At 35.5% G+C, this 27,492-nt stretch overlaps 1 long non-coding RNA gene across 1 annotated transcript; it reads right to left on the reverse strand.

The window, feature by feature from the left end:
- Positions 1 to 291: 291 nt before the first annotated feature.
- Positions 292 to 27,492, reverse strand: LOC131820753 (uncharacterized). Its single transcript, XR_009349767.1, has 4 exons — positions 27,367 to 27,492; positions 5,472 to 5,604; positions 1,892 to 2,076; positions 292 to 441 (listed from the first exon to the last, which is right to left on the reverse strand). It is a non-coding gene; the product is annotated as an uncharacterized LOC131820753 (long non-coding RNA).

Here is a 27,492-nt window from a genome sequence, read left to right on the forward strand (position 1 = left end):
TGCTGATGTTTTTCATCAGACCATCTGTGGCCTGCTCTGCTTCTGTTTCTGTGCACAAATACACTCGAGCCACAGTTGAATTCTAACTTCTGAAGGCATTTCTGTGGTGTCTTTTCTCACTAGCCCTCCTGTCAGGTTTTAGTAGATGTAACACAATAAAGCAGAAATTCCCTTTGCTGTTTTCTATTAGGTGTGTTTGTTTGGCTCTGTGAAGTTATGTGCAGCTGTGAGCGTTAAATGCAATAAAATGAGAGCGACTCTTTAAGTTTATTTCTTTCACGTATAGAAGTTAAGAAATAAGCAGTTTGATTCTTCTCTGGTGACCCTGTAACATTAGGGTCTCAGAGACGCCATCTCTTTGCAGTTCATTTCTCTGCAACCCCCAGATGTCGCACTCATCCACATAGGCCAAAACGGGAGCTACAGTTCCTGCCATCATGTCTGTATTTCAAGGATGTAAGCAAAGAAGGGTTTAAAAAAAAAAAAAAAGATTATAAATAATTTATTGAATTTGTTACAGAACACTTCTGTCTTATTGGTTAGCACACTGTTACCTAGAGACTCTACTTAGAAAATATGAAATGGAAACTTTATTCTTGATGACCATGTAACCAACTAAAATCTAGATATTTTATTCTAGGGGAAAAGGGGAAAATACTAGGAGATTGTGCCCAACATAGGTCATGAATAAAAATACTTAATCAGGCAATGTGTTTATCAGTCTTCTTTTAATAGTTCACTATTGTTAAAATATTTGTCCCTTCCACAATATTTATTAAGCATCTGCTATGTGCGGGATATCATGCTTGGCTCTAGGAATACAGAATTGAATTACTTACCACTACCACCCTTGATGATTTTATATTCTAGTGCTAATTATGCTATTATTCACTGTATAATTACATAGGTCAGTCTTTAGGGATTATTTACCTTCTATTTTTTTAATTAAACAAATTAGACATTAAATTATTCATACTATTGGAATACCTATTTTCTTTGATTTTCTCTCTTCTGCATTCTACATCCATTGGTAGAAATTTGAAAAGAAAAATAAATGTTTAGTCCCCTTATTTAAAGAAATGTTGATTCCTCTACCTCTCTGGCTGAAAAGTGCATACAAGAACACTGCCAAGAAGCCTGTAGGGATTAAATTCATTATCTTGATGAATTTATTAAGCTTCAGATATGGCCCTTTGCTGGCTCAGCACATTGATTTTATCAGCATACCAGGAGCATATTAATATCTCAGAGGTAGAAACACTTTAAGCAAGCTCCTAAGACACTTATAAATTCAGAGTTGTGAATGATTAATTCACTGAGAAATGGAAATGCCATAGGAACAACATTTGCACCCCTCATAATCACCCATTTTTTTCTCACCCTAGGTAGGCTTATATAAGCTGTCATGTCATACTCTGAATGTCAACTTCTCTTTCCATAAGATGTAATTATCACAGGTACCATATAAAGTTCAGGTTTATATGACCAGGAATTGTATTTGATCTGACACACCAAAGTGGGTAATGAGTGCTGCTAATGACAAGCCACAATTAATCTGTGCACAATTACAAAAGCTGGACAGATTTCTCCTTTACCTAATGCATAAAAGGAAAAACAAAATAAAAACATTGCACCTGTATTAGGGTGCATTAATTAATACAAAACCAGGTGTGTGTGTGTGTGCATGTGTGTGTGACAGAGAGAGAAAGGATTCATGGAGTCCTGTCGCCAAAATGACGACCTGCCTCCATCTTCCCCCAAAGACTGACAGCTATCCCAGACCAAAAGCAGCTCTTAGGAAACTTTTAGCAAGTCACTGCAGCAACAAAAAAAGACCTGAGAATGACTGCTAAGAAGGTAATCCTACTAGAAGGAAGACCATTTCACTTACCTGCAGTCATCCTGTTCTCCAAGGCAGCACTGCACTGTGCTAAAAGGGAACTTCTCAGCTAAAAAGAGCTCCCTCGATTAGAAACAGAAGATAGGGTTGGGTGGCAGTTTCCTCAGACTTGCAGGGCACCACATGAAGGTCTCACCTCGGTTTCATTCCAGCAAAGCTGAGCACTACGGAGAGATCTAGGAATAAGATGAAAAGCAGGGGCTAACAACAGCGGTCACATAGTGGGAGCTATGGAGGTTCATGGATCTGCTCTGCAGCCAGCCCTGCAGATGTTGCCACTTTAATGGCTAGCAAATGTCTTGGACCCCCTACAGATTTCAACAATTTTTGCCCCAAGGGCATTCACATTTGTGGGAACCAGCCACCCAGATCCTTCCATTCCCTCTCTCTCTTTTCCCTCACAAGAGCCCAGGTCCTAGCCTAGGCGCCTGTGCAGGTGCTCAGGTACACACTGCCAGCCTAGGTCCCTACAAAGGGACCCCTAAAGCCATGTGCAGATGAGGCTGGCCATTCCAGCTGTGCACATACAGAGCATCAGCCAGCACTGAGCATTCTGCTTTGCTCAGCTTACTAACTTAAATGTTAATTTCATCCAAGGACACACTCATAAATATATTCTATGCTAACATTAGAATATTTGACCAAATTATTTGGACACCTGGTGGCACAAGTCAAATTTGATGCATAAAATTCACCATCACAAGTAGCTGTGAAGGGATAGTGTAAAATAAAAACAACACAAGGGCCATCAGTGTGACTGGTCTGAGTCTCCCACTTTCGTTTACTGCTTATTCCCTGACAGTAGGATTTAAGTCTTGTTCCCTCTTCCATCACTAGCACCTACATGGGTCCTGGCACATGAAGTGTTCAAAGGTTATATTAAAAAAGATGTTATAAAATGACTTGGCATCTTGATTAAGATAGGAAAAAGTATGGCTTCTCTGAAATAAGGTCATATAATCATAGTGCATAGACTTAGATGTGAAGATAAGAGCCAAAGATGAAAAAAGGTAAGATATGGAAACATGTTAGCAGAATTAAAAAATCGTCTCAAATAGTTATAAGGCTCAAGTATGTATTAGCTGTATATAAAATTATATATAGGTAAACTAAAAATCTTAAAATACTGAAAATATGTTTGAATTTTCCTCTGAGAGATACATAATCAATAGGAAAAACATATGTGGAATTGTCAGTAATAATAGCAAAACGCAGGGTTAATCCTAGGTATTTACCCTTAATAAGGCTAAGATTTAATAAAAAGTGAGAATGTGTGTGAGAATGATTTGGTAATAATGAGTGTTGACAGTTTCAAACTTCCTTAGTTAAAGATTCTGAATTCGTGAACAAGGAAAAGTTCTAAATCCTCACTTAATATGGTAGAGGGCTGTCTTACTCCATTCAGTGTGCCATAATACAATATCATAGAGACTGCAGCATACAAACAGCCTGTATTAATTTCTCGTGGTTCCAGAGGCTGGGAAGTCCAAGATCAGGACAACTGGTAGACTGGTGTCAGGTGAGAATTTACTTCTTGGTCCATGGACAGCCATCTTCTTACTGTGCACTCAGATGACAAGGCTGAAAAAGCTCTCTGAGGCCTCTTTTATAAAAGCACTAATTCATTAATGGAGACTCCACACTTATGACCTAATCACCTCCAAGAAGGTCCCACATTCTAATACTATCACATTGGGGATTAGTATTTCAAGGTATGAATTTTGGGGGGACATAACATGCAGTCCATAGTGAGAGTCAAGACATATGATTCAAGTATTGACCTCCGTAAATTTAGGGTAGCATTTACATACAGTCTTCCTCTCACACTGGGAAGCCATTGTTCTGAGGGCAATTCCAATGTGAGTCACAGGAGGTCTCCTATAAAAGTGATCTGCTTTCCTGGGATAACCTGCAGTTGCTGTTAAGTGCGCCATCATATTTCTGAGTGTTATGAAAGGAAATTTGCTTTGAAGGTAGAAGCGTGTAATTTTTGCTAGAGGAGACACAGACTGTAATCCATTTGATTATTTAATCTTGGGCAAATTACTCAATTTCTCAGCTCTTCAGTTTTCTTTTCTATAGAACACAAAACAATAAATTACCTCATGAAACTGCATTGTAGAGCAAAGTAGACAATGTTTTTAAAGCTCTTGACATAAAACCTAGTACATTCAAAATATTAACAATACCAATGAAGATGGTGATGATGAAAGAAAGCATTTTTCTGCTAAGACTGCCTCTGTGCTTGTCCCTCGAGATATTTTTCTGCCCATTTTGAGGCTGTTGGTATTTTTTTAATTTTTAAAATGTTGGCAGTGGCTAGTCGCCTGGCTGCCCAATGCCTTCCTGTGGTCTATATCTGATTTCAAAGGGAGCGATGCATATTAATTTTTTTTGCTGGTAAGTGTCTTCATTTTCTCTTCCTTTCTGGGGGTGTCTGTGTTTTCTTTCCTTCATGCTCCCTCTCCCTCTCTGTGGGCCAGTGAGATGCTTATTGTTTTAGTTAAAGAGCATGCTTTCCCTTTGTTTATCCTAAAATGACTGACAGAATTTCTCCTTTGTCGTGACTCCTTACCATCTAGTCATGATAGTTAGGATTTTGTTGATTTGTTCTTGTTTCTTCTGTTTAATTGTGATAGATTTGTAAACTTGATTTCATAGACTATTATAGGGCGTGTGAATCCAGACAAAAGTGAGGTACATGCAGTAAAATGTCAGGATATCTCACAGATTATGAGGTAGGCACTGAGATAACAAGTAATTAATTGTAACATTAATTCCATTGTAATCCTGTGATGACAGATGATAGTACTCAAAACAAGCTGTCTGCAGATGTCTCCACCATTCACTTTTCTTACCCAATAAATGAGGGTAACATTTTCCCAAGTAACCTTGGGGACTTGATGTGAGCATCTAATAAGGAAATAAAAAACTCTTTGAAAAGAATAAAGCACTTTTGTTGAGTTTGGGGAATTGTTAATTATTGATATTGTTAAACCTAATTAGGAACTAACCTTAAATAATTTATCTAATTCTATACATTATGTTCCTTGAAATCTCTGCCATTCTCTCAACAACTAGTATAATTTGTTTTATAACTGAAGCAAAATTTTTTTCACACTATAATTTAAAATTCTTGCTATGAATAACATTTTCTTTGAATACAAATTGGCCTTTGAAGTCAAGACTCAATATGAGTGATTGCTGCTTGGCATTGTTTTAAATATTCATTTGAAAATCACATGTAGTAGTCAAACTTGCCCATGTTTTTACTCTTTGATTAATGAATTTTAAGTGATAAATCTTAATTTATTTTACCTGTTAACGCATGAACCTATAAAGATATGTAGTATATTTCTTATGTATAATTTCACAACTCCTCTAATAGTCACAATTTTCTGAAGATTCCAAAAGTGATAAGGTCTGCTTATACTATTTCTAAGGATGAGATATGATTATTTACTTTAAATTTATTTAGACTTTTTTAAAAAAGTAATCACTTTCTTAAGAGTCATATTTTCTTAATTTAATTCAAGTTATGTACAAGGAAATCCATTTCTCCATCACTCACCACATTCACAATTCCAGTGAATTTTGGTAATTTCAAAAAATCCAAGTCTTCCTGTTTTGAAAATTGCATCTCTGCATTTCTAACAAGCTCCCAGATGATGTCAGTAGCTTCTGATCCACCAGGAATACCAGACCTAAGAAATAACACCTATGAAATTAGAACCTAAAACTTCATACTCTCATTTCAAATATCCTTGCTGAATTACTACAATACTCTTCTACTTCAGACTGGGGTGGGGGGGTCTGGGAGGATTAGGGTAAATCCCAGTAAGTTAATGATAGCCTAATTGGCAAAAGAAGAACTCTGTCCATTAATTGAAAAACAATAATAATAACAAGTTAGTGACTATTTTTGACTAAACTGATTCGGATTTAATTAACTAGAAACTCAAAAGGAACTGTGTTTCAGTACTTTGTCTTTAGGACACATTAAAACAAACAAAATCAACTTTTAGGTGATGTCTGAGATAGTCCCTACTCCGTCCAATCTCTCTCTTTTGGTTCAACGTATACTCCATGTAACAATGAGATCTGGCTTCGGTGATGATGATTCTGGAACATCAATTAGTTCTTCAAATGTCAAAAATATAATTGAGGGAATCCATAATAAATAGGATTGTGTAATCACTTTTTATAGAGTATATCTTTCAAGGTCAAGGGATGGATATGTATATATATATAATCATGTACATGTATATGTTAGATATTGATATAAATAGATTATATTATATGACACATAATGTTTTATAGTACCATTCCAAGTGTTAGATATGCATTAAATTACTTAATCTTTTAACCTATGAGTTAGGACTGTGATGAATGTACTCGAGGATGAGTACACAGAGGCCTCACTTAACAGGAACTCTGATTTCTAAGGTGTAGGCTTTGTCTGGCAATGGTATGTGTGAGCCTCATGCTAAAGCTGAATCTGGTAATATTTTTAAAAACTATGTACTGGAACTGATGGCTGTTGCCATTTGTGGAGAAATGCCCACAGTAACAACAAGAAAAATAGTAGAGAAAATGCTGTCCTCCCCTACTTCTACCTCTCAGTCACACTATAAGGCAAAACCCTGGTGGTTCTCTGAAAACAAAAGTGCAACCTGTAGCAGCCCAGCTCCAGAATGAGAGAACTGAGTAAAAGTGAATAATTTTGGAATTAGGAGATAGTGGCTAAGTAACTGGCACCTTAGGGTAATGACTACAAGAATATTAAAGAATGAGAGTGACCTGGGTAAGCTCAGGCCATTAAATGTCTATCTGTAGCTCAGGTCATGATCTCAGGGTCCAGGGATTGAGTCCCACCTCAGCTCTCTGATCATTGGGGAATTCTGCTTCTCCCTGCCTCTGCTTCAACCCCTGCCTCCCCACTTGTGCTCTCTGCTCTCTCTTGTGCTCTCTCTCTCAAATTAATAAAATCTTAAGGATTATTAAAGAATGTATAACTTTCAAGATAAATTTATGTAAGCTTATATAGCAGAATAAGAATAATAAAAATTATAATAAAAATACTTTTTCAGAGAAACAAGAATAAAGAGAAGTAAAATGCAGGAGAAGCAAATCGGTTTTAATCCCTCTTCTATTTGTTTTCTAACACATCAATTGCATGTTAATATTACTTGGACTATATTCATTTGACAGAATAAAATGGTTAGGATGGATGACAACCTAAACTACACATTGCATGGATATGCATTTAAACTATATATTGTATACTTTCAATATAAGGACATATAAGGATTGAAAGCAAAATTATGGCCAAAAAAAACCCCAAAAGGTCTCACTAATATTAACCCAAAAACCTTTATGGCAATATTACTATAAGTGAAAATATGTTTTAAGTCAATAAGCACTAGCGATAAGACAGGGTGTATGTCATAATATTGCATGACCAATGCAATGGGAAGATTAAAAAAACTTCTAAATATCCCTCTATCCATCTATACATATATGCCTATATAACAAAACTCTTAAACATATAAAACACATTTCATTTATTCTTCTCCTAATGAAACAAGATGGGATTGGGAGGGAGACAAACCATAAGTGACTCTTAATCTCACAAAACAAACTGAGGGGTGCTGGGGGGAGGGGGTTTGGGAGAAGGGGGTGGGATTATGGACATTGGGGAGGGTATGTGCTTTGGTGAGTGCTGTGAAGTGTGTAAACCTGGTGATTCACAGACCTGTACCCCTGGGGATAAAAATATATGTTTATAAAAAATAAAAAATTAAAAAAATATATAAAACACAAATAAAAAAATTAGGAAAATTTACATAGTGGAAGATCTTAATATATCCATTTTAATTATGGATACCTCAAGCAGATGGAAAATCAAAAACCTAGAGAAAATTTTAAGGCAATTAGTACATTTCATTATAGAAAGTGCTACAGAGAAGAAAAAGCTCTACAGAAGAGTTGCAGAATAGTTTTTTAAAAGATTTTACTTATTTTAGAGAGAGAAGGTATGTACTGGGGAAGGGGCAGAGGGGGAGGAAGAGAGCAAATCGCAAGCAGACTGTGCACTGAGCATGGATCCCAGTGGGGACCCCTATCTCATGACTCATGAGATCATGGCTTGAGCCAAAACCAAGAGTCAGAGATTTAACTGACTGAGCTACCCGGCACCCCATGTTGCAGAATATTGTTAAATAAAGTTGGAGAGATTATCAAATTGATAACAAGTCAGGTCATAAAATAGTCACAACAGTTTTTAAATGAGTTAAATTATATAGATTGTTTTCTGAATAGAGTAAAAGTTACAATAAATAATAAAAGATAACAAGGAAATCCTCAAATGTTTGGAAATTGAACAATATATATCTAGACACTATATAAATCAAAGAACAATTCTAATGGAAATGTATTTTGATAATGAAATATCAAAAAATTCGTGGGTTTCAAATAAAGTCGGGTTTAGAGAGAAATTTGTAGTTATAAAAAAAAGGGTTGAAGACTGAATATCTATAATCAGAAGAAGCTGGACAACTTTATGAGAAAAGGGAAGTAAGAAACCATAATATAGAAAACAAACTTGTGGGGCACCTGGGTGGGTCAGTGGGTTAAGCCGCTGCCTTCGGCTCGGGTCATGATCTCGGGGTCCTGGGATCGAGTCCCGCATCGGGCTCTCTGCTCAGCAGGGAGCCTGCTTCCTCCTCTCTCTCTCTCTCTCTCTGCCTGCCTCTCTGCCTACTTGTGATCTCTCTCTGTCAAATAAATAAATAAAATCTTAAAAAAAAAAAAGAAAGAAAACAAACTTGTAATAGAGAATATCAACAAATACAAAAGTTATTTGACTAAACTTGTAACCCAACAGAAAAAAGTGGAAGACCATGGTTGGAAGAAAATGATGACTTGAATACTGATTCTAAAATCATTAAAAAGATAATGGGAGGGGGAAAAAAAGATAATGGGAGAATATTACTTTAATGTAAAACTTCAACATAGCAAAATTTAAATTTCGATGCAATTGTTGAATGACTAGAAAAATACATTGTCAAAAATGATCAAGAAAGATTAGAAAATCTAAATAAATATTATAGCAATGGAATCTGTAACTAAGAACTTACCACAACATTATCTCCAGGCCTAGGTAGCTTTATCAGTAAATTCCTTAAGCTTTTATAGAGTAAATCAGTCTTATCAGAGTACTTTAGAAAATGGAAAAAAGACCTCCAAGCTCCTTTCATAAAACTTATAAAGATATTACAAGAAAGGAAAACTATTCCGTGAATTCTAAACAAAGCGCTACCAAATCAAATTCAAGAAATACATTAAAAGGATAATATATCCCAGCCACGTTGTTATTTCCTGAAAAAAAAAATTTTTTTTTAAACCTTCATTAACCAGTTAGTATGAGGAACAGGATTCTTGAAAGATGGCGGAGTGGGAGGTACCAGGAAACCGTCTCCCAACCTCTACAACAATTGCACTGGCAGAATCTGTATGTTGTAACAATTTTGGAAGTCTGGCGCCTACTGAAGCTTATGACTTAACAGAAAAAGACTTGGAGGCAAATCGTGACTGATGTCCCGCAATTTCAGCTCTTAGCTCTGTAGCAGCTACCTACCCCAGCCCCCACATAGACAGCTCTGCACATGTTCCTGGAAGAGCTTAAACATAGCTTTTAGGAACAAGAGTAGGCAAAAAGGTCTTTCCTCAGAATTTTGAAGATCTGTTTTCTGATCGCTGATTGCTCCTTCTGATCACAGCCTTCTTTGTGGATATAACTTCTCATTCCTTTAGAATGATCTGTGAGTGAGTGGAATTGGTGAATAATATGGTAAATGTATAAGAAACTACCAAACTAGTTTCCACCTCATTAGAGTACTTTACACAATCCCCACCAACGTGTGAGGATTCCCAGTTGCAGTACATTTTTGCCAAATACTTGGCATTATTGTACTTTTATTTTAGTGTAAAGTAGTGATTAATTGCGGTCTTAATTTGTATTTCTTCTGCTACTAATGATAGTGTGATATTTACATATGCTTATTGAACATACATCATAAATATATTTCCTTTTTGATATAGGAGTTCAAATCATTTGTACATTTTATGGGGTTGTTGTTTTTTTCCTGTTTTTGGACTTCTCTTGATTATGAATTGCATTTTTTCTGTTTCTTTCCATGTCTCATTTCATGTGTACCAGACATTAATTATGACATAATTTAAAGGTACTGTGTCCATTGTTTTCCTCTGAAAGTTTCTGAGTTGTTGTATTAGGCAGTTCAATAATGGCTGATGGGCTTACATTGTGTAATGTTGGTTTTACCCTTTGTCAGGATAAATTTGCAGCAAGTCCAAGTCACTGTAATCAGATTCAAACTCCAGACCTGGTCTTTCCTTAGATCATCTGAGTTTGCCTTGAGAACTTGTTGGTGGTTGTGGGGGGGGGGGGATGTTTAGAGTAGCTTGTACTCCTGAGAGCATCCTTATTCCTAAAAGTAAGCCTTTCTTGTGTCTCAGTTTTTTCCTAGTGTTAAGGAATTCTTTCTGTCTTAATGGGGGCAGGTCTCTGCTGTTACAAATTCTGTCCTATAATGCAACTGCTTTCTACTAAGCCTTGCATAGTCTCACTCTGTGTATGCAAACCTAGACTTCAGCTATGGGGGTAGAGGGACCCTCCTGTCCAGTTCTTTGCTTCACTAATCCCAGCTCCGTCAGTAGCTACAAAGTCTGATTTTTTTTTAATTTTTTATTTTTTATAAACATATATTTTTTATAAACATATATTTTTATCCCCAAGTCTGATTTTTCATCCTTCACAGCAGAACTACTGTCCTGCTAGGGTTCCATCTTGCTATAGACATTTAGAAATACTGTGCAGACAGAAACAAAGATGATCATAAGGCTTACCTCAAGAGTTCCCATTCTCTCAGGGACTGCTTTCTTGGGCTTCCCTGTATAATTCCTGGTGCATTCATTATCCCTACATTTTCCTCATGTTATGATGTCTGAAAAATTTCAGGGCCCCAATTCAGGAGATAGGCAAACTTCTTAAGAAATTACATTCTTGGAGTAGAGCTGTCTTCCAGCATCCTAAATGTAGCCTCTCTAATATGCTATCCTCTTCCAGTTTCTCACATTTATGAATGCTAACTATATTCCAGTGGATTATCTCAGTTTGTTGAGACATGATGTAATATTATAAAAATATACAAAAATTTGAAAATCATGTTCTTTAGATAGTAGATTTATTTGATTTTCCAAGACTAATTCCTAAATGCCCAAGTCCTAGTGCAGTAGAATATGATGAAAATGCTGAGAGTCAGTTCCACAAAATGTAAAATACTTAAATAAATTGGAACACAAATTAATTTTACAGTCCTTTACACAACAACATCCACCATTATGTCCTTCTTATGATTTGCAGATGAAAACTAGGTTTCCATTTTACTCTGTGATAAGTGGCTGCCTTTATCTGAGAATGCAAATCAATGTGTTCATACGTGTAAGAAAATACTGATGCAACTTTTGACAGAAACCGAAAGCCTAATTTACACTTCAGAAATATTGCACCATTAGGCAATCGTTTTAGGAGTTAGCAGCTACAGAATCTATAGAGTTTGTAAAACTTCTGGTTATAAATATAACTTTATTTTGAAAAATAAGTGATAAAAAGAGATTTCTGTACCCAGAACTATATTTCTTACACTCTCTGTCAAGCAAGTAATCTTCCTGGTGCTGAGTCAGCAGGACATTTATTTTGGTAAGTTATACAAAGTACATTAATTTTCACCAAATCCTTAAACCTAATTCAGGTATTTATATAAGATATACATATATATATATATATATATATATATATATATATATATTATCCTATTACATGGTGGTGTACATTTCCTCTAATGATATTACGCCTCAGAATTCACTTTGGTGGATCAGTGTAAAAATCAGTTGTATCTTTTTATCATCCTGCCTTATGTGAAGTATATTGTCCTCAAGGGACTGCAGGATTTTACAGTATCCAAACCATCATTTTCTTGTTCACTGAAAATACACAGAATAGCATTTCCTGCAGCCATAAGTAGGCCCAAACTTCCCTGTTGGGTCCCAGAGGATGTAAGCCAGTTTGGATGAATTAACTGTGAGTTGAGAGAGCACCATGGGTAATGACCAGAAAAGATCTCACAAGCAAGGAAAATGTGCATTGCCAAGATTAGAAACACTTTCACCTCCTGGGCTTGGCTTGCAAAGTCAGCTTGAATCTCTGGGGACTCAAAAGGAGGTTTTGTTTGTTTGCTTCTCTTGAGAAAATTGGTTTCTCATTTATAAGAGAATGGGTACCAAAAGGGTTATAAAATAGGCCAATGTACTTTGGAATTGCTTTAACAGCTCAAATTTGGGGGGACTTGAATACAGCTGTTAATCAAACCCCAAATCTATGTATATACTCCTATATCTAATAAACTCCATATACAAAAATGCTGGTTAAGAGAGGTTTCCTCCTCTATATTCTTAACTACCCTCTTGTGAAGACTTGATCTACAATCAACAACATTATGAGCTTGTTTTCTCTTAGTTGTATTCATTCTTCCCAAGAACAACAAAATTAATATAAAAGCAGGTGAGAATGCAATACTAAGGAAAAAATTTTCCTTCAATAGCTTGATTCTTTGCTCATCTTACAGTCTCATCTAGACTTAGTCTGATCAACCAAAATTTATATTGCACTCGCCTAATCTCCCAGCCTCCTTTACCTACTCTTTTCCCCACCTAACACTTATTGTATTAAAGCTAAAAACTTATTTATTATATTTACTGTTTTAGTCTTACAATATAAGCTTCACCAGGAGGAACTTTTGTCTGTCCATTAATTATTGAGAGAGTTCTGCATGGCCCATTTTCAGTTTTTTCTTTGCTGTTTTGTTTGGTTGAGCGAGTGAGTGGAAGAAGGGGCACAGGAGAAGGGATAGAGACCTATTAAGCAGGCTCCACCCTGAGATTATGACCTGAGGCAAAATCAAGAGTTGGCCACCCAACCAACAGAGCCACCCAGGTGCTCCAGGTCATTTTCATTTCTACACTTCTTATAAGCCGAGGCACTGTAGCCTTTTGATCTGGAATATATATATATTTTTTCAGGGATTCTTGTATAGCAAACAGTCCTGGAAGATATCATAGATAGCATCTTCCTTGAAAATGGAAGGCAAGTTTTTGTTTATTTGTTTCCCAATATAATAAGTATAGTATCTCCCAGCAGGTCAAAAGTTGGGCATGTTTGCTAGCATCCTGTTGTAAAAGATTGGAGTTGACTGAATTTGGGCTTTTGCAGGAGTAATGCAAACCCACTGTGTGCACGGATTGCTCTGAAGCCATTCCCTGCCTCTCTGTATGTCTTTAGGACTAAGGGAGCTGGTGCCAACACACATTTATATTGCCTGCTATTCTAGAAATAATAAATTCCTTTGTCTTTGGTCCAGGAGTTCTTCTTTGTCCACATCTATGAAATCATTACAGATTAACTGATTAGCTTCCAAGTAGGGAAAAAATCTCAGACCCTTCACAGTTGGCCTTAATGTAACCCAAACACCTATAAAAGTGTATACTTCACTGAGGGTACTAAATAAATGTATGTGTGTTAATGGATGTGTGGGTGAATAGAAAGAACTACAACACTTATCTGGATATATAATAGTATTTATGAAATGATAGACCTTGAAAGTCATAATTTTTGAGCCAAAATTTATATGTCAACATGATTGAAGTATTGTAGAATAGAATGGTTTAGAGTTTGGGTTGTTATATCAAACAAACATTGCAGTTCTAGAGGCACTTCTTAGTCTCTGTGTGAATGTGGGGGGAAAAAATCCTAATTACTCAATCCTAATTTCCCATTTGAAAATTAGAAGAAAAAATAATATAGTGCCTATACTGTTGTTGAGTTAGATGAGCTAATACAATAATACGATAAGTCTCTTGAAATTTATTACATGCCTATTTTGCCCAGACTCTTTCTGAGTCATCCTTATTCTATGAATAATGTTATTTGCAGAGAGATCACAAGTAGGCAGAGAGGCAGGAAGAGAAAGAGAGGGAGAAGCAGGCTCCTTGCTGAGCAGAGAGCCCAATTTGGGGCTCGATCCTAGGACCCCGAGACCATGACCTGAGTTGAAGGCAGAGGCTTAACCCACTGAGCCACCCAGATGCCCCTATAACACACTTCAGATTCATAAAACTTCTTGCATCTGCAGCTCACTCTTTCCTCTTTCTGAAAACAAAACAAAACAAAACTTCAGTCCTTAATATAGGAAGTATTGCTTCTGCTTTATTCTTTATCCTTTTCCCTTCTCTTCCTTCTCTTCCTTTCTCTCCATCCTCTCTGTCCTTCATACACAAGATCATATCCTAGAAATTCAGTTACACATATCACTGACTCTTTAAAAGCAGCATCCTCAGTAGCTCTCCTTTAATGTACGTAGCATTTTGTGTTTCTGGGCTTCATCCCCATTATTTTTACATGTCCCATCTTGCAGTGCCTTCCTCATCTGTGTCTAACAACTGTTAAACACTGTAAATTCTCACTTTTTATTGTTGTACCTTCCTGTTCTAGAAATTTCCTTTTCAAAAAAAATGTTTCCCATTCTCTAACAGATTTTTGACACTTTTATTTCTGTTAACACATTCAAAATAGTTATTTTAAAATCTCTGTGTAATAATCCTTTATTTCAAGACCTTAATGATTTGTCTTTTCTGTTTGCTTGGATTTTGGCTTCATCTCCTATCCTTCAGTGCCTGATTATTTTTGTTTGAGTGATGAACATTGCATTTTCTTAGATATAGTTGGGGGGAGGGAGACTAGAGGCTATGTATAATGTTATCTTCCTTCAGAGAAAATTTACATTTGCTTCTGGCAGATGGCTAGAGGCACTAGCCACTTGGATCACATAAATATAATCTCAGGGAATAAGGTAATGTAAATTTTTGCGTTCAGTCCTTAAGGGTAGTTCTATTTGTATCTCTTTCTTAATCCTATAATGTATCCATTTGGTGTTTCTGTCCAGAGTGCTTGTGATTTCCCATGACATTCTCCCAATGAATAACCTTCAACTCTACTTTTTGTCCTTAGACATTCAAGACTATTAGCATTCTTCCCCTTCCTTGGTTCACAGATGCTTTCCTGGAATGCACCGATACCTTAGAGACAATATGGTCCCGTATGTACCAAAAGCAACATTTCTATGTGTCCTTCATTGTGTGTCATTTCTATATGGCATTCATTTCTATGCGTCTTTTCATTGCCTTGTTAGTTTTCCAGTGCCTTCAAACAGATCTTTACATTCTCAGCTTCTATATGTGTTTTCAGTAGATGAGTTGCAATTAGTGGAATTCCAGCAGACTCAATTTTTTCATTTTTAGAACTTGTTCTCTATACGGAGCTAAGCAGACCAGCAACTAATTAAGATCAGGGATTTTTTAAAAATACAAATTACGTATTTACACATACATGCATTTACACATACGTATTTACAAATATGTATATATATTTGTGTATGAGTTACTGTATTACCTGGAATAATATTTAAAATGCATTCCATTATATAAGATAGATAGAAGTATAAAAAATTTTTGAAAAAACTTCTGGAATAATTAGATTTTCTATTCACACCTATAACCAATCTTGAGAATACAGATTGGTTGAGAAGCTTGAGAATACAATCTTGAGAATCAATCTTGAGAATACAGAGAAACTGTTGGAAGTAGAAAAATGTCAAGTTAAGGAGTAAGGGGTAGAAGGATCAACTTCCAGAGCTTTTAGGAAGGAACAAAATGGTGCACTGAAGGTAGTCCTAAAATTTTAGGTAACTCTGGGTTATCCCGATGAAACAAATACGTGCTGGTTTTACGATAATTTCTTCATCTAGCAGATCATAGAGAGTGAAGTAAAGGGGGTTGAGAGGGAGAGAATCAATCATGAAATGTGAGAGCCTGATGGATGAGGGGTCTGCTGAACAAAGTGGAGAGGAACAAGGATGACAAACCAGGACCACTTGTTTGATCTGCCTAAGGCTGGCAGCTTTGCTCTTACCTGAATTATTATACTCAGAGGGCATAATAGGCTCCCTTTCCACTACATTTGACTGTGGATACAAACTGATAGAATAGTGTAACAGATAAATCTTCATCTCCTCTAAAGCCTCAGTGTCTTGCCAGAGCACTTCCTTTTTTGTTTCAGAAACATTTTTTTTGTCCATTTTATTAGAGTTAAGAGTACTTAACAGTCTTTAAATCATAATTTGCTTTCCACGCCACTGACTGTAACTTCTGCCCTAAATACAAGCAAAACTAAAAATCCAACTCACTGACTAAATCATTTAAAGACTACAGTAGATAGTTTTTATATAGCAAATGATGTCAAAATTGCTGTCTAAAATATGGACTGACTTTTAAAGTATTAGTGGAGAGCAGTCTTTCTCAGTGAACTAAGGAGGAAGTCATATTTTCAATTTTCAGTAATGTTTTAAAAACGTATTCCTTGACAAAAATTCTCTTTTAAGAACTTGGCCAAATTACTTCAAGGATGTTTTATGTATTATCTTATACATGTGAAAGGTAATTCCCTTCCCTTCAACTGTTTGATACTTTAAGTATAATGCTGCCCTCCACTGCATTATTGAGATACAACTGATACATAACATTGTGTAAATATAAGGTGTACAATGTGCTAATTTGATACACTTATACGTTGTAAAATTAGCAGGTCCATCATCTCCTATAAAGGTCATTGTGTGTGTGGTGAGAATATTTGATATCTTACTTAGCAGCTTTCAAATATATAGTTCAATACTGTTGACTATAGTTACTATGCTGTGAATTAGATGCCCAGAAATTTTTCATCTTCTAATAGTAAATTTGTACCCTTTGACCAGCACCTCCCCATTTCCCCCACACTTTAGCCTCTGGCAACCTTTAATCTCTCTCTGTTTCTAGGAGTTCAGCTCTTTTAGATTCCACATAAAAGAGATCTAACAGTATTTGTCTTTTTCTGACTTATTTCATTTAGCATAATGCCTTCAAGAGCAGTCCTCAGAAATACTCGTCAGAAATACTGACCTGTTGTTTTTTGTAGTGTCCTTATTTTGTTTTGGTATCAAGGTAATGCTGGCCTTATAAAATAAGCATGAATGTATTCCCTTCTCTCCAATTTTTTTGAAGAGTTAGAAGAATTGGTATTATTTTTTCTTTAAATGTTTGGTAGAATTCACCCACGAAACCATGATCCTAGGCTTTTCTTTGTTGGAAGGTTTTTGACTACTGATTCAATCTCATTACTCATTACTGATCTGTTCAGATTTTCTATATGATTCAGTCTTAGTAAGGTATCTATTTCTAGCAGTTTATTTCTTGATTGGCTGGTACTTAATTGTTCATAGTAGCCTTTTATCATATTTTATTATAATATGATATAATATATATATTATATTATATTATATTATATTATGATATTTTATGATATTTGATTTTTGTGACACTAGTTGTAATGTATCCTCTTTGATTTCTGATTTGAGTCTTTTTTTCTTAGTGTCACTGGAGATTTGTCAGCTTTAAAACAAAAAAAAACACCAACTTAGTTCCATTGATCTTTTGTCTTTTTTGTCTGTTTCATTTAATTCCATTCCAGTCCATGTTTTTTTCTTCCTTCTGCTAGCATTGGGCTTTGTTTTTCTATAAAGTTCCTTGAGGTATAAAGTTAGTGATTAAGATTTTTGTTTTTTCTTAATGCAGGCTTTTATTATTATACACTTTCTTCTTAAAACCGCTTGGTCAACATCCCATAGGTTTTAATATGTTGTGCTTCCAGACCGATTTGCTAACAGCCTCCCTTTTCCTTTCTCAAGGGCTATGCTAAAGTTTGTGGGTCTTCCTGGCCCACAGGTTCAAGCCAGTTTTCTGAACATGCTGTCCAACTGTCTACCAAACCTCCCTCTCATTGCAGTCGGGATTGTGTGCAGGGAGTCTGCTATGGGTTAGAAGAGTTGTGGATTAGGCATCTCAAGCACTGGATAGGCCAGTTTAGGAAGTCAGGGGCATCCCAGTGGCTTGTGTGTAAGTTTCCTAATGGAGTTCATGACACACTTATTAGTAAGATCTGCATGCCTTTGACACATTTCTGAGTCATGGCTGCTCTTCTCCCAGCCACTCTCATCCCATTTCTCAAACTCCACCATTTTCATGTAGCTTTTAGTTCAGTACTCTGAATGGGGGGAGTGGGGGAGAGAAAAAGGGGACTTTTTGACAGCAGGCCTAACATCTGGGAAAACCTAGTGCTCCCATATACACCTTCATGTTCCCTCACTCCTGATGGCTCCTGTGCTGCCTTTTGGGAGGGGTGACATAGTTAAAGTCAAACTGTTCCTCTTACCTTCTCAAATGCACCCAGTCTCAATTTTTTTTTTTTTTTCCTTCAGTGGGGGACTGGAATTTCACTGGATGCTGGGTTTCCACAAAGGTTCTCTTGTATGTTGGTGGTTGTCTAAGTCAGTGTTCTCCAGGGGCTTCCAGACTGCAGCTAAGAGAGGCTGGAGCTGCTCCACAGGCTACTTCAGGGTCTGTAGCTGGTACCAAAATCTGTCTGCCTATTGTTCAGTGCATGCGTGGGCAAGACTCTAAGTCCCGAGTCTGTGGTGTTGGATCCCACAGATTCCACGAAGGCACTTCTGTCCATGGAAGGATCCCAAATTTAATTGTTGTTGTCAAGTGGAGGATATGTTGGAAGACGACCTACTCAGCCATCTTGCTTGATATATTGCTTTTTTTTTTAATTTTATCAATTCCTTTTCTTTTCATGACTTATGAAACTGAATGAATTTTATTTAAGAAACTTTCAGAAACTCACAGAATACTTTTTAATCAAGAAAAATATTTTAGATATGAATATTTATATACATACTGTTCAACAACTCAAGCTCGGCATCTAGAGTGCCTCACATTAAGTACACCTTCTGTTTAATTCATGCAGTATAAGTGCACACTCGCTGAATTGCTTAAGCTAATTAAGCCCAAGGCATAGATTCAATTTCCATATAGGCCAGCGCTCAAAAGGAGTGCAATCTTCTTCTAATGTTTCCTGTATCCCTTTTCTTTCTTTTTTCTTTTTTTAAATGTATAAGCATATCCTTTTACTTTTTCTTCCCTCTTTTGCTTCCTCTTTGCCTCCTACATAGATTTCATAAGTTTCCTATACTTTATAAGACATTTTTTTGGATTCCCCAAATATTCATCTACATATAACAAAAATAAGTTCATCCACTTTAATTTTTTTGTTCTCAATACTTTTGCTTCATTACCTTCTACCCTCCTCACTGTGGATTATATATATAACATGTATATAATATATATAGTATATATAAAACATGCACAAGTTATATGTATATATGTATACATACATAGGCACATAATTAGCACATCCTGTTTTATCTGAATAATTACATATTTGTCTGACATTCAGGGTAGGTTATAAAAACATACAAATAGAGACAGGAATTTAAAGTCATTTAGAATAGATTGACCATTAAGAAGAAACATGAGTAAGTTTTCAGATCTGTTTTATTGAGTCCTAAATCAGGAAATACCAAATATTTTTCTATTTTGTCTTTTTATAGAAAAGTCTTTGCTAATTTATATACATTAAGTAATTTTATATATCCAATAACAAATGACCTTTATTGACAAGTATACAATGAAAACATCAGGGAAAGTCTTGAAAAATTTGAATCGAAGCCACTGTTACTTCAGGAAGAGATTTGAGATGTTTGTTTTAACTATAAAGTCTGGAGCTATAAGTCAGGAGCTAGATACGTAGTTACTGAGTATGGCTGCCTGTGAAGTACAGCTTCTTATTGAATCCATATTTAAGTTTTCTATCCATGAATATGCAGTAAAGAAGAAGTGTCTCAAGATACCTTTCTTAGGCTATATTTTTCTATTGGACAAATTCAGCACGTTTCAAAAGATATGCATATTTGGCTTACATTATTTTGTGAACATATTGGTGGATTATGAAATAGATAAGCTTCACAGACTGTTTCCTTCCCAGTCTTAGTGAAGTGGCGACAGTTTTTAAATAAGCTAATAATATGCACTTCTATTTTTATCCTTCTGAACACATGACCTTTGTTTCAGTTGACCTATACTACCTCTTCCTGGAGTGTGGATTAAATTTTGTTACAGAAGTCATGAAGAGAGAGAAAAGTAGTATTTATCTGTTGACATTCAAAAATAAAATTTGGAATAAAAGCTAAGCTATTGGTTTGAGAAAGTGCATTTTAGTGTTCTAAATGGAGTTTTCTCCACTTAGTGATCAAGAGAAGTTTCAAATTAGGCAGTCTTTTAATACCTATTTAAGGGTACCTATTTTTCCACTTAAGTCTTACACAGAAAGTTTACAGTTAAGGGAAGGAAAAATTGAGTTAGAGAAAAAGAGAACTTGAGCAAAAGGAGCCCTTCTTTTCTGGCTCCAGAGAATTGTGAAAAGAAAACGTTACCAGTAATGATCTTGTTTCCTTTGAGGACAGAATGCCCTGGTCCCAACCCAGGATACAGCCACATAAACTAGTCTTTAGTATACTTCTCCCCTTTCTTTCCTGAAAATTTGGTGGAAGGGAGAGGGGAGATGGGTAATTCAGAAGAAAACATGAAAATTCCTCCTTCAATTAACTATGCCTTAGGAATTCTTATGTATCCCATGAAGAGGTTGTAACCTTAGGGCAGCAGGTCGTCTTTTGTCTCATAGCTTTCTAAAATAAATAATCAGCATCCCCGCCTCCCCCCCCCCACACACACACCAAATTCCTCAATAATGCACTAAGTAGGTCTCTGGAATGATACATGAAAAGTTCTGTGATGAAATGAAAACAAAGGAGGGTTGGAGTTTACTCAAATATATTGAGAAAAGTGCACCTTGGAACTCATAGCCAAGGCAAAATAAAATGGGAAATTATAATTGAAAAGGAAGAAAAATTAAAATGTGAAGCCAAAGGCCTAGGTGATAGGAATACAAATAACACATAACTAGTTCAGCATCACTATTTAGCATTTAACTTATAAAAGCAGAGCTCATAAAAACAATCAATATCCCAGAGTCACTAGAATTGAATTATGCCTTAATCAACAGCTCTCCCTCTCTCATCCAATTTGATTAAAGCTCTGCAACTGTATTGGCTGTTTTAGAATTAGAGATTATATGCCTCATACTTAAAATGCATTGATTTAAAGAAAGCCCAGCTACATAGCTTCAGTGCCTAATAGCTTCACCTATAACAATCTCCAGATCTCAACCACATGGAAGAGTCATAGAATTAGTGACAGATAATTCCGAAACTTTCCCTTCAGAAGAACCATTCAAACACAATATAGTTTTATGCAATCAATACAACAAAAATTGTTGAAATATGGTTAATATCTTTAGAATCTAAGTCTGAGTCAGAACCCTGGAGGATTCCTAGGACCCCATAGGGGAGATGAGGACTTTAGTGGCTTAAAAGTACCCAACAAAATGTCTGGAAATATAGTTTCAGAATGAAGCATTACCTATTCTGAATTCAAAATATATAAAAATAAGTTTAACATAACTTCAAGTGTATCACATTGAATTTCATGCACATTTTTTAGTCATGAAAGCAACATAAATATGTTTCAATGGAGATTTCTAATTTCTATGGACTCATCCAAGTGCAGTGCAAAAATGTAATGTTTGTATTCTAATATATCCCTAAGGATGAACATATGCAAATGTGACCAACACATTCCTTGCCCATGTGAAACTCCTAGCCTGGTAGACTTGCTTAGAATACCTAAAAAGGAGGTAATAATATAATTCTTTAGTCTATTTTCCTATCTGCGATGGACCCTCACCTCTCCTTGCATGTGCTTATCACAAGATCAGCATTTACATTATGAAGCTGAAAGAATGCCTATCACTGTAGTGTCACTGAGATGTCATCTGATTGTTCTTAGCCCCCATAGATGTTAAGTAAATGAATCCTCCCATACACAGAAGAATACATGGCAGAAAACAAGAACTTTGAAAGGCCCTCTGAAAATTTCTATGGGACTTAAACTGTCGACTTCCTGGGTTGTGCTTCAGGAGTTGTGGGTACTGACACTAGGTGTTAAATTTATCTCCTTTAATTTTGTATGTATATCCTTATGGCATGATTTACAAAAATTCATAAACTGGTCTGCATTACTGAAGATTGTGGAGAAAATATATAACAGTTATTATTAGGACAAATTCTTACTCTATCACTTAACCATTTAACACCCAATTTTTTTTTTTATTTTTTTTTTTTATTTTTTTTTTATTTTTTATTTTTTATTTTTTATAAACATATATTTTTTATATACATATATTTTTATCCCCAGGTCTGTGAATCACCAGGTTTACACACTTCACAGCACTCACCAAATCACATACCCTCCCCAATGTCCATAATCCCACCCCCTTCTCCCCAACCCCCTCCCCCCGGCAACCCTCAGTTTGTTTTGTGAGATTAAGAGCCATTTGCAACAACATGGATGGAACTAGAGCGTATCATGCTTAGCGAAATAAGTCAAGCAGAGAAAGACAACTATCATATGATCTCCCTGATATGAGGAAGTGGTGATGCAACATGGAGGCTTAAGTGCGTAGAAGAATAAATGAAACAAGATGGGATTGGGAGGGAGACAAACCATAACACCCAATTTTTAATGGTCCTTCGTTTTTCAACCTGTTTCAATTTTGTCAACTCCCCCATGTCCCTTTTCTCACCATTTAGCTCTTTACAAGTTACCTTACTGTGGATACTGGACAGAACATACCTAGTATCATTTGTGTCAGTATTGTGATTGTGTGTGTCTGTGTGTGTGCGCACGCACATGCGTGTGAGCACACACGCCCCCATGTCTGTTCACACATGGCAGAGGGGAGGCATGTTTGATGTCCCAATACTCAGTGGTTACAATATAACTCGAGTTCCAATTTTTTTTTGGAATAGATTGGTAAGCTGTATTTCTCTAGGAACTTGTACATTTTCAAATTTGTTGACATAAATATTTTCTTAAAAGTTTAAGTTATATATTCTTCTTCTACCCACTTAAGCCCCATCTTGCATCACCACTTCCTCATATCAGGGAGATCATATGATAGTTGTCTTTCTCTGCTTGACTTACTTCGCTAAGCATGATGCGCTCTAGTTCCATCCATGTTGTCGCAAATGGCAAGATTTCATTTCTTTTGATGGCTGCATTGTATTCCATTGTGTATATATACCACATCTTCTTGATCCATTCATCTGTTGATGGACATCTAGGTTCTTTCCATAGTTTGGCTATTGTGGACATTGCTGCTATAAACATTCGGGTGCACGTGCCCCTTTGGATCACTACGTTTGTATCTCTAGGGTAAATACCCAGTAGTGCAATTGCTGGGTCATAGGGCAGATGGAATTGGGAGGGAGAGAAACCATAAGTGACTCTTAATCTCACAAAACAAACTGAGGGTTGCTGGGGAGAGGGGTGTGGGGAGAAGGGGGTGGGATTATGGACATTGGGGAGGGTATGTGCTTTGGTGAGGGCTGTGAAGTGTGTAAACCTGGTGATTCACAGACCTGTCCCCCTGGGGATAAAAATATATGTTTATAAAAAATAAAAAATTAAAAAAAAGTTTAAGTTATATATATTATAAAGTACAGAAAGTACTTTACACATAAGGTATACACATATACACATAAGGTGTGCATGATGAATTTTTATTTATGTATATATCCATTTAATTACTACCTAGATCAAGATAAAAAAACAAATGCTTTTTCTGAAATTAAAAGAAAAAACAAATGCAGTGAGCCAGTGGATTTTCTCTGGCCCCTTCAGAATTGATACCCGTCAAAGGTGATCCCAGGACTAATTTCTATCTTTATAGATTAGTTTTGAATAATTTTGGAATTCATATAAATGAAATAATAAGGATTTTTAAACCAAGCTATTTCACTCAACATTATATCTAGAAGAATTATGCATCATGTGTCTAGCCATGTTTTGGGGTTTTTAAATTGTTGTATATAATATTGTTGTCTGAATAAAACTCTCATTATTTTCAAACTTTTTTTATGATTTCCATTTGGTTGCATATTTGAACCTTGAATTATAATTTTTTATGAATTATATATTATCTTATATAATTATATTATATTAGATAATTATTTCATGAATTATATATTATAACCGTATCAGGTATTTCTAACTATGTTTTTGTTATGGATTTGCAGTTTAGTAATATTTTGGCAGAGAAAATAATCTGATCCTATCAATTATTTGAAATTTGTTTCTTACCAAGGATATAGTCAATTTTTAAAATGTGCTATTTATGCTTGAAAGGAATGTGTGACTTAGAGTTTTATAGTTATTCTTTGACTATCAACTTATGATTGCTAAATACTGGTGATATTGTCTACTTTCTTATAGGTTTGTCTGGTTTTTTAATTGAGAAATAATTGGAATATAATGTTTTATAAGCTTAAGGTATCTAACATTCATATGATACATTTATATACTGTGATATCATCACCACTTTAGCATTAGCTAATTCTCTATCATGTCACATAATTTTTCACTTCTTTTTTGTGAAGAGAACAGTTAAGATCTAGTGTCTTGGGAACTTTCAGCTTCATACTATAGTATTGTTGTCTATCATTTCTTTTGTGTATTGGATTTCCAGGGCTTCTATATCTGCTAGTAGGAAGTCTATAGCCTTAAACAATATCTCCTTAATTCCCCCACCTCATAGCTCCTGGTAATGAGAGAAGGGTTTTAAACTCCCCAAATATATTAAGCATTTTACTATATTCTTATATATGGTTCCCTGGTTTTTGCTTTATATATTTATGCTAATGCATTAGATAAATATTTTAATTATTATACCATCTATTGAATTTCAGATGTTAAAATTACAAAATTACTTATATATCCCAATAACATAATATGCCTCAAAGTTAACTTTTGTGGCATGCCACAAAAAATTCCTTTGGATTTTTATAAATACCTTTGGATTATTATTTGTATTTTTCTGGTCTTTTACTTTAATTCCTTTTGTATCCTTTCTGTATGTTGTGTAACTTAGAGCAAAATAGGTTTATTTTTTAAAACCCAGTTACAAATCTTTGGACACTGATGGACACCTGCTTGGTGCAGTTGGTTGAGTGCCCGACTCTTGGTTTCAGCTCAGGTTATGATCTCAAGGTTGTGGGACTGAGCCCTGTGTCAGGCTCCAGAGTGTGGACTCTGCTGAGAATTCTCTCTCCCTCTGTCCCTCCCCACCCCCATCCCCACACATATTCATTCACTCACTCTCAAGATAAATAAATCTAAAAATCTTTGGGTGCTGCTTTTATGTATTTATTTTTGAAAGGTTAACTATATTATTAGAACTCAAGGAACATGACTCCATAAAGTGATAAAGTGTAAATATGGAAAAAATGTTAAGTTTATCAAACTATATATAACATTTAGATTGAGGCATAATAAAGGTAAATACTCAGCACTGAGTCTTCTATTTGAATAACATGGCACTAGTTTTATGCTATGATTAACTACATTGGAAAAAAACAAATAGTCCTCATCTTTTCATAGTTATTTATACCTCTAAACACACATATCAAATTATTAGTATTTCCAGAAATCACAACATCCATATTTTATAATGTAAAGGAATCTTTTATCTTTTGAAATGTTAGCCATGATCCTGAGAACACTAATTCCTGATTCAATGATCTCTTAAAAGAACCAAGATTACCTAGAGATCCCCAGGAAACTATAAATTTTCAATAACAAAACAAGCAATCCAAGTGGTCTGATGTTACAGAAAGAGTGTGTGTCAAGATTTTAAGAGGTATTGTCCATGCAACATCAGTGGCTACAAGCATTAGCAGAGCCTCACGAAATTTGAATGTGGATTGATTATCCACCAGACCATAGAGGACTATTGTGCCAATGAAAAACACTGCAATTTTGATACTTTGATAAATTTTCCCCAGTGATCCCGGTTTTTCTTTCTTTTTCTTTTTCTTTTCTTTTCTTTTCTTTTTCTTTTTTCCAGTTGTTGACAGAAAGATGAACCAAGGCTGACTACTAATAACATACCATTACGGCAACCACTTGGCATAGAATTGGACTATGGAGTATATCTAATATATCCCATTAATGTAAACCAGTAAAAATGCTCCTATACTTTTGTTCAACTATCCTGAAGATTTGCTACTAATTAGATTCTATAGAGCCAAGCTACATCCTCAGAATCAAGCCTTTTATGTTCCCTTTACTGATTTAGCTAAATCAGAACCTTCATTTTCATCAAAGGTTTATCATAGAGCCATGTTACTGTCTGCTTCTAACATTTTCTCTATAAATCTGACAGGACAGCAATGAATAATGTTGAAACACACTGAGTGTTTGGACCAGAAGAGATAGGCTCTAAAATCTGAGATAGTTCTCAGTGGCCTATAGAAGTTACAAAAGTCCACAGATGAAAGAAGTTTCATATTTCAGGGTTCATTTTTATTTTTTTGGCAAAAACAAGATGCAGACCATGAGAGATGAGAGGTGTTGAACTGTAATGCTCAGAAAATGCATTTGTCATAATGTGTTTTCCATCCATGTGGCACATATTGTGCTGCTGCGTTTCTGAGTTTTATTATTTAATTGAGCCACATTTGTGATATTGTATAAGATACCTAAAGATTCCAGTGATTTAACCAAGACATAAGGTTCAGCCAGTGGAGTTTCCTAGTCCTATATCAGAAAATTAAATAAAATGGAATTTGGTTTGTAAGTCCTTTACTTTAAAATTTTGCTTTGACCCTAAACTTAATTACACAAGCACACTGTATATTACTCACCTAATTTCTAGTATTTTTTATCCTAATATAGACGTTATTTGAATTCTTTACAACTTGGTTAAACAATTGATCTTTAGTTTATAAAACTATCCATGACGATTTTACACAGAATATCATGGGAACTTATATTCATTGTTATGAATTTTTATTCTTTAATACATAATTTGCAAATAAAGGAATGGGTTACTAATAGAAGCAGTATGGGTCAAAAAGATGAAAGGGAAATTATTGAAATAAAAACAATACAATTGTTGATTTATGAAAAATATTTTAACGTATTGAGGTTATCAATATTTTTTGTTTACACTGGGAAGCAAATGATACAAACCCAGCAACTCTCAACATCAAAACTTAACAACTAGTGAATTTGGCCACTGCACACAGGGCTTACTTGAGCCTTCTGGTCCTGAAATCTGTACCATTTCCATTTTACTGTGGACTACTGTTCAGACCATCTGATTTTATAACTTGACAAGTATGACAAAACGGAGCTATTAATAGTTTTGAATGCCTACTCACTTGGTATCCCATGGTCAAGTGTTCTTTTCTCTACTGTGTTCTTGTAACACAAGAAGATCTGTTTATGGAAGGTTATAAAACACCTTGCTACAGAGGGCATGGCCTTATCTGAAGTCCCAGGGTCCT

Source organism: Mustela lutreola, chromosome 1, assembly GCF_030435805.1.
Source record: "Mustela lutreola isolate mMusLut2 chromosome 1, mMusLut2.pri, whole genome shotgun sequence".
NCBI classification, from domain to species: domain Eukaryota; kingdom Metazoa; phylum Chordata; class Mammalia; order Carnivora; family Mustelidae; genus Mustela; species Mustela lutreola.